This window comes from Stegastes partitus, unplaced genomic scaffold, assembly GCF_000690725.1.
Source record: "Stegastes partitus isolate 25-593 unplaced genomic scaffold, Stegastes_partitus-1.0.2 Scaffold655, whole genome shotgun sequence".
Classification (NCBI taxonomy): domain Eukaryota; kingdom Metazoa; phylum Chordata; class Actinopteri; family Pomacentridae; genus Stegastes; species Stegastes partitus.
The window spans coordinates 21,617-29,425 of NW_007578386.1; the positions used below are offsets into that span (position 1 = coordinate 21,617).

General features: G+C 45.6%; 1 protein-coding gene across 1 annotated transcript in view; it reads left to right on the plus strand.

Moving 5' to 3' along the window:
* gabra3 (gamma-aminobutyric acid type A receptor subunit alpha3) overlaps nucleotides 1-7,809 on the plus strand; it is a 55,444-nt gene that overhangs the window by 15,566 nt on the left and 32,069 nt on the right. The gene's annotated exons all lie outside the window — the stretch shown is intronic.

Consider the following 7,809-nt stretch of genomic DNA (forward strand, 5'->3'; position numbering starts at 1 on the left):
TGTTGCTTTGACAAAGTTTGTTGCATCGATTTTGTCCGTGCTGCTCCTGGTAATGGATTTTTTTATCATTACTACTTCTAGTCAAAACTGAGTCTGACGTTTGTGCCAAACTCTAAGCTGGACGAAGTGAGAAAAATCTAATGTGACGATGCCGTCCCAGTAAAAATAAAAGTGGTCATATCTTGAGCAGTTAGTGGTATTGATGTGACCAGAGGGCTGCAAGGTGGAGCGGTGGTTAACACCGTCGCCTCACAGCTAGAAGGTCGCCGGTTCGCGTCCACCTGCGTGGAGTCTCCATGTTCTCCCCGTGCAGCGTGGGTTCTCTCCGGGTTCTCCGGCTTCCTCCAACAGTCCAGAAACATGCTGAGGTTAATTGGTGATTCTAAATTGTCCGTAGGTGTGAATGTGAGTGTGCTTGGTTGTCTGTCTCTAAGAGTAGCCCTGTGATAGACTGGTTACCTGTCCAGGTGAACCTGCCTTCACCCTGAGTCAGCTGGGATAGACCCCCCGTGACCCTAGTGAGGATGTAATGGATGGATGGATGGATATGACCAGATTAAAAAAAAAAAAAGAAGCTGATGAACATGCAGGCTAGCCATCGTTGTTCACTCCACTATGCAGCCTGAACTTTAGAGAAAACAAAGCAGCTGCAGTACAATGTTGTGTCTTTAACATCAGGAAACGATGACATTTATATCATGACACTACATTAAAACAACCAAATCTCCAAAGTCCTTTTTACAAGAGTTGTTCCTAATCAAAGCGGCGTCATTTTAAACAGCCCCGCTCCACCGTGAACCCTGGATGACCTCCTTCCAACAGCAGATGCCGGAGATGCTTCATCCTTTGTCCTGGGACCTTATGCAGCGTTTGACATATTTGATCATGCAGCTCTAATTGACTGCCTTGAGGTCTGGGTGGTTTCTCCGGCTCGGCACTGAGCTGACTTGACAGCCGGCATGACGTAGCGAGATTACTTGGAGAACTTGGAGTGTTTTTGGTCTCACTGGAGGGCTTCTTCAAACTGTGAAGAGACGCCTCTACCCTTTGCTTCTCCGGAGCAGCTCGTGTTCAGACTGTCAGACTCGAACTTCACACGAGCCAATGAGGATCTCCTGAGGATCTCATCGACTCGTGTGTGAAGACAGTTACAGTGGAAGGTGCAGGCTAAAGTTTTCAGATTTCAGTGGCAGTACAGTATGAAGCAGAAATACTTTATGTCCAGTAACACGACAGTAGAGCAGATTCCTCCCACATACACTCACCGCGGTGTTGCGACCGGTGTACTCGCCGCTCAGCCATTTGCACACTAATGCAGCAGCCATGTCACATAAGTTAGCAGGAGCTGTCAATAATTTATCAAATGTACCTTCCACTGTAATTCATGAGCCGCCAAAGATTTTTCCATCAGTGCAGCTCCGGCTGACATGTGGCCCGCTGCGAATTGAAAATATTTTCACGTTGTCATGGTGCAGCGTCTAATGTGTGCTCATACTTTCTGTTGACTCACTGAATAGCTACCATCTGTACATTAGGAGCTGTGAATCATTATAAATAGGGCGCTGAGGGAAAGACTTCCTAAAGCACAGTGTTTTATGTTTAGACATTAATGTGGCGTGATGCATATTTTCAGTGTGCACAGAGCGGGATGGCACAACAGCAGAAATGTGGTCGTCTCTTTGCAGCATTTAAATTCCACAATTCTCAAATCTGATACCAAAAATGTGTGTATTTTGTAATTACACACTTCAATATAAACTTGTACATAAAGAACCTGCAGCACACCTAACACCTAACCTACATAAATGATATTGAAATCCCATTTTGCAATTTCTGGATTTGCAATATCCAAATCACAGGAGCTGCAATTTTCATTTTTCTATAAAGGCAAAAAGTGACACAATATACTATTATAAATGATGGATTGTGGTACTACAGAGATCCTACAGCCTATAAATCACATTCACCAGACGTAAGAGGACATGTTTGGTCGGTACAGACACTCGTTCTTACCTTGAGATCATGATGCCTGTCTTTTAGGTGACTAGAAACATTTGAGATGTCTTTTTTTTCTTTTAAAATGTTCTGTGACACCATTGCCACGGTGATGGCGGCGCGTAGACGCAGCGCCCCCTTCAGGAGACAACGAAAGTGAACGTTTTGAGCGTCTTGTCTATCCCAGACGTTCATTCCACGAAACTTGCGGCCGGGAGACTTTGCTGGGCGTCAGGAAAGTGAACGGCGCTGGAATTGTGGCGATCGGTTGTGATTTGGACATTAGAGACGATGCCGGCAGTTACCCGAGAGAGAAGGCAGCGCTAACGGTACGAACGTAAACAGAGGAGGAGGAAGAGAGCCGGGATCCATGCTAGGCTAAAGGCTAACCCCTCCAGACCAGCAGGATCCATGCTAGGCTAAAGGCTAACCCCTCCAGACCAGCAGGACCGTCCTCCTGCTCTCCAATGTCCGCTCCCTACACAACAAGCTGGACGTTTGCTGAGAGAAACCCTCAGAGAGTGGAGGGACTGCTGTGTGTCTGCTTTAACAGAAACATGGCTCCATGACAGCATCCCAGACGGACATACAGCTGGAGGGGATGCAGACAGACAGACAGCTCTGGGCAGCATCATGTGTGTCTTTGTGTCCCTGAAGACCTACCAGGACCTGAAGAGGTTCTCCATGTTTAACGAATGGCGGCGTGCATGGATGCAGCGCCCCCTTCAGGAGACAGTGAACGTTTAGTGTCTTATCCCAGACGTGGATTCTGCAGAACTTGCTGGTTGAATGATCCTGAAGAAACGCTCTCTCATCTTGCCTGTACTGCTGTGTATGTACAGCAACATGACAATAAACCTGATTTGATTTGCATACTGGCTTTAGGCTGCTATAAATGCTCCCTGATCTTCTAACTCAAATGCTTACCATCTTCATACAAGAGTCCTGTTAGATGTTTTCCCCAAAGGTCACGGCCAACCTCACTTGCCTCCACCATTGTTTTCATCGTCTAGTATGTTCAATACCAAAAAACAAGCTTTTTTTAAATAATTTTGGCATCCACTTGGTAGCAAACTATTGCCTCCTCTGGCATCACTACGACCAAATAAGTGTGAAAACACTGTGACAGTGTGAAAACAGACACTCACAGTAGTATAGAAATATAGAATCTGCAGCTTTCCTGATCTTAGCAGAGCTTTACAGCAGGTTTTCTGTTTTGATATACAATCACCGCTCTCATAGCATCATTTTCAGGCACAACACGCATCTATTTTTAATGAAAAAGCTCTAAAGCCCCACAGTACACAACCTGCTCCGCGGCAAACGACAGACAAAGTCAGCGACGAGCTGGTGAACATAGTGAAGCATGTAGCAGCTGAAGAAGCAGTTATTTCCCCCCGGAGTGGGAAGAGACCAAAGACGGAGCTAAAAGAGACTGAATGTTGAACTTAAATTCAACTCCAAAGGGATTATAAAGCTGCTCATGAAACGGCTGCATGTGTGAGTAAGCACATGTTTGCTAACATGAATACAAAAGAGACAATATGTTGATGTTGCTGCCTCCGAGCCACCAACAACTCTGTTTGATGTACTTTATCTGAACAGTGCTGCACGTGGACGGCAGAGCGATGCAAACACCACCTTTCTCCCAGAAACAAGCCCGTCCCTGCCATTGTGCAGACACATTACGGATGTCGAGCTCGCTTTGTGAGACAGTGCTGGCTCTTTTACTTTATTACAATAGACAGTGCTTTATCTTTTCCAGCACATATCACCTTTGGGGTCTCTCAGAGCTCAATTCCAGATCCACTCTTCTATTCTGCTCATATGCTCCACTTGGCAGCAACATGAATCAACGGCGAACGGCATGGGACGCACGGAAGCCGCATGTGGTGATGTTTTTTTGTCAGAGCCTCAGTTACCGAGGTCAGAGCAGGTGTGTTCTGTCTGCTGTCAAAGGCAAAACACCTGCTGTCCGTACACGCTCGCGCCTCCGTCCCGCGATCAATGAACGTCAAGCGGCAGCCGAGGTTCTGACTGCTCCCAGATGTGGCAACGCGGCATCAACAGTTTGTGTTCGTTACTCGGGCGTCGCTCGTTCTATCCCCAGGCTGAAGTGCATTTTCTTACTGCACATGACGTATCAGCTTCCCAAAGATTTTCCACAGCGTCTAATCTCAACAGATGATCGGCCTTTACATCTTGCACCCTGTATCAGTTTACGGTGCATACGTTGCAAGGTTTGGCCCAACACTAAAGACAAGATAAAGGAGTAGGTACAGGTCTTCTGTTCTATAGTCAGAACCAAACTTTCTGCGTTCGTCTTTACGCTCCAGTAACTTCCTCATACTGCATCCGTTAAATACTAGCTTCACGAAGGGCTATTGTATGAGCTCAGCTGAATAAAAAAAAAAGTTGGACCCAGATCAGCCCTCGGAGCTCCGGGGTCCTTTAAGCAGAGGCGGGAACGACAGGACAAGGCCGTCGATTATACAGCACAGTGAGCAAATGCGGATCGTAGGCTGCACTAAATAACTGGGTCCTGACTCTGGACTTTAATAATGAGTGGTCTGAATTGCTGAAATTGGTGCCTGTTGCCAAAACGGACAGCCACTTCTGAGGGTGAGTGGGTGGGTGGGAAGGTGCTTTTTTTTTTTATTATTTTGAGTTTAGAGAATGAAGTGGGTTGTTCTTTCTGGCGAGCAGGTCTATAGATAATGTAAAAGAATGCGACCTGCTGAAGGGCAAGTTATTTTCCACGGCTGTATACTTTTGAAGACACTTGAAGTTTTGGTTTCTCAGTAGGTCAGGGTCGTGCGATCGCGTTTTCTGGATCACGAGTTTCCAGGCTACCGAGTTAAACGAGTGTGGAGCCTTCTGAGTGCGCTGCAGTGCAGTAAACAGTGCTGGGAAACAAAAAAAGTGTGGACCAGTTTTCTAGGTCAGTTAAAGGGAGGAAATGGCTAATCCTAGAGGTATTTCAGAGGTGGAAAGAAGCTTTTAAAGATATTTCCTTGATGTGCTCACCAAAGGAATGCTCTGTTTTGAAGACAATTCACCAGAGTTTAACTCATTAACTGGAGGCAGCTATCTAGTCATTAAAACAAAGAGGAGAAACCCCCCGTACGCTGCTGAGGACACAACTCTTTCAACTTAGTCTATATCTTGTTGAAGTTAGTTTTATTTAATAAAGTCATTTCATAAACCGCCGAGGCAGGAACCCGAAGCCTCAGTCGCCCCCGGTAGCTGAATATCTGTGAGCGAAGAAATGAAAGACGGGTTAAACGTGAACCGTGCGGCTTTAAAACATCCATTTAAGGCTTGTGTTTTGTATTTAACGAGACATTTAAGGGTTGGAGGACGGTTTTACCTAAGATACCAGTTTGAATGGGGAGGAAGTACACGCAGACTTTATGAGAGGCATCAGAGTGGCTGCAGATTTCACGGCAATCCATCCGGCACTTCTTGAGATATTTCACTGTGGATCAAAGTGTTCCGCTGACCGACATCGTCATCCCCAGAGTCGTGCTGCGAGCGTGCCTAAAAATATAGAGCTTAACCGCTTTGAGAAACTGATAAAGCCGATGTGTTCCTAGACAGAGCACACTGTACCCTAGGCGCCCTATACTTTATGTTGTGTACATCCAGTCCAATTACCCATCTCCGCAACATCAAGTGTCCCAGAAATGTCTGCTCCTCGCTCACCCCGAGGGCCACTTGTTCGCTCTTCACTCGGACCCCAATACGCCACATCTGCCTTTAGCGGCCCGCATCGCAACAGGAGGGAGGCCGGCTGCGTAATTGGCATGAAACTCAAATATTAGGCCAATAACAAGGCAAGTTGTTCGGAGTTGTGTCTGACTACGGAGAGTCTCTGCAGTTTGTCACACAAAGGCCCAGAATGTGGGTTACGATCTTGATGCTGATCTCTGTTAAGTGGGTGGGCGTGTTTCTCTACCTCAAGCCTCCTCACTTCCTCCTACCGATATCTCTTGCTTCTTTCATTTCCGTCTCCCTCTTCGCTTCTCTGCGAGCGTCTCATTCACACGTACACGGCATCTCGGCACATGTACCTGCTTCATGGTGGGATTTGACAGCCCGCGCTGATGAAATGAGAAGCGATTTGGGTTGTCATAAGAACTGCGCTGAAGCTTTGACAAAGACGTCGGTGACGGCCTGATCCTCACCAATTTCTTGGAGGTAAACACTTCTGGGACATTTCCAGCACATATCCGTACGCTCAAAATTCAGGAAACTCCAAAACTGCCTGATCAGTTCAAGGTCCTGACAGAACAGATGGATGTTTGCGCTATTAAAATTTGAAGGTGAACTCTCCTGGATTCCGTATCAATCATGTTGTCCTTGTTCAAAGACTCGCGAGCCCAATTAAACCCTTTTCCAGAGAACACACAGAATTTAAATTTGTCTTTGCAGCACCTTTTAGAAAAAACACACAATATACTCCCAAAATAGGTCTCAATTTGATTTTTCTTTCCGCCCAACGTACAGGTCATTTTGTTCCCCAGTGTCAGAAGATGCAGGGCAGGAACAATGTGAAAGGCAGAGTTTTTTTTGCACCCAAAAGCCCCATAGATTCAGTGGAAATGGCAGCCACAGGTAATAGGACTTCATGACTTTGGTCCCCCTTCAATCATTTAGCAATCAAAGGGCAGGAGAGGCTCGACTTTTTTCCTGATTAGGTGCAAACTATTGTACTGGTCCCGAGTTTCAACATGTTTATCTTTTGACCCCGGACAAGATTACCCAACTGCAATCACCACGACGACAAATCCATTTGAGCGAGCCGTAGAATTAGGCATCCCTCGCCGTTGCAGCCTCGTGTCTCGTTCCGGTGAGACGTTAACCCTTATAGCCTGACGGATGCACTTTGCGCCCAAATTCACATCCTTTCGTCACGGTCGGATTGCTTTGAAGAATTTATTGCCGGAAGGCGCGGCGCATATCAAATGAAACTGCACGACTTGACCTTTCCGGCGATCCCAGTTGCTCATCTGAGTGATGGAGTGTCGGGAAGAGAACAATTATTTTGAATTTACATCAGATTTAATCGTTGTTACAACCCGCATGCAGATCTGTGTCCATCCCCACAGCCGCTAATGTGGTTTGAATTACTCATGAACTTTGCACAGTGAGGATCTAGATATGTTAATATCGGTGCAATTTGATAACTGCATGTTGAAATATCACAAGAAAGAGTGGGAGTGAAGTTTTGTAATTTGTTATATATTTGTACATACTGAAGTAATAATGTTATCAAGACTTCTTTGCATATTTTCACAACCCTGCTTCTCAGCTGAATAAGTCACAAAGTCCTCATTGTTCCATAACAAAGGCCTGCCACAAATCAAAATAAACAACAAACTTAATCTTTCGGATGCGTCTCTGTGCACCAAAGAGTAGTCCAGGTTTAAAATATTTCTGCATTGTCCCCAACAAAAAATAATTGCAATCATTCAAAGATTGTGGCCAAAAGACACATCACCTGTGTGCACATGCTCAGTACCGATCTTGGACTCTGGGGGGTCAAAGGTAAAGTGGACATTTGGAACCCCTTGTTTGTGGGCGGGGCAACAATCAGCTCAGTTTGGCATGTCAGTGCATAAAATAATGACGTACTTCCGTTAGGCACTGAGGACATGTTTTGCCCATTTTGTAAATCCTACAGTATGCCACTATCAGGGTTCTGATGTCTCTAGATTCCCCTTCACGACTACAGAGAGATCTTTCTTGCAGCATTTAATGATTAAATATATGTTTATTTCTTTAAAAAAAATTTATAAACACTTTTTTTTT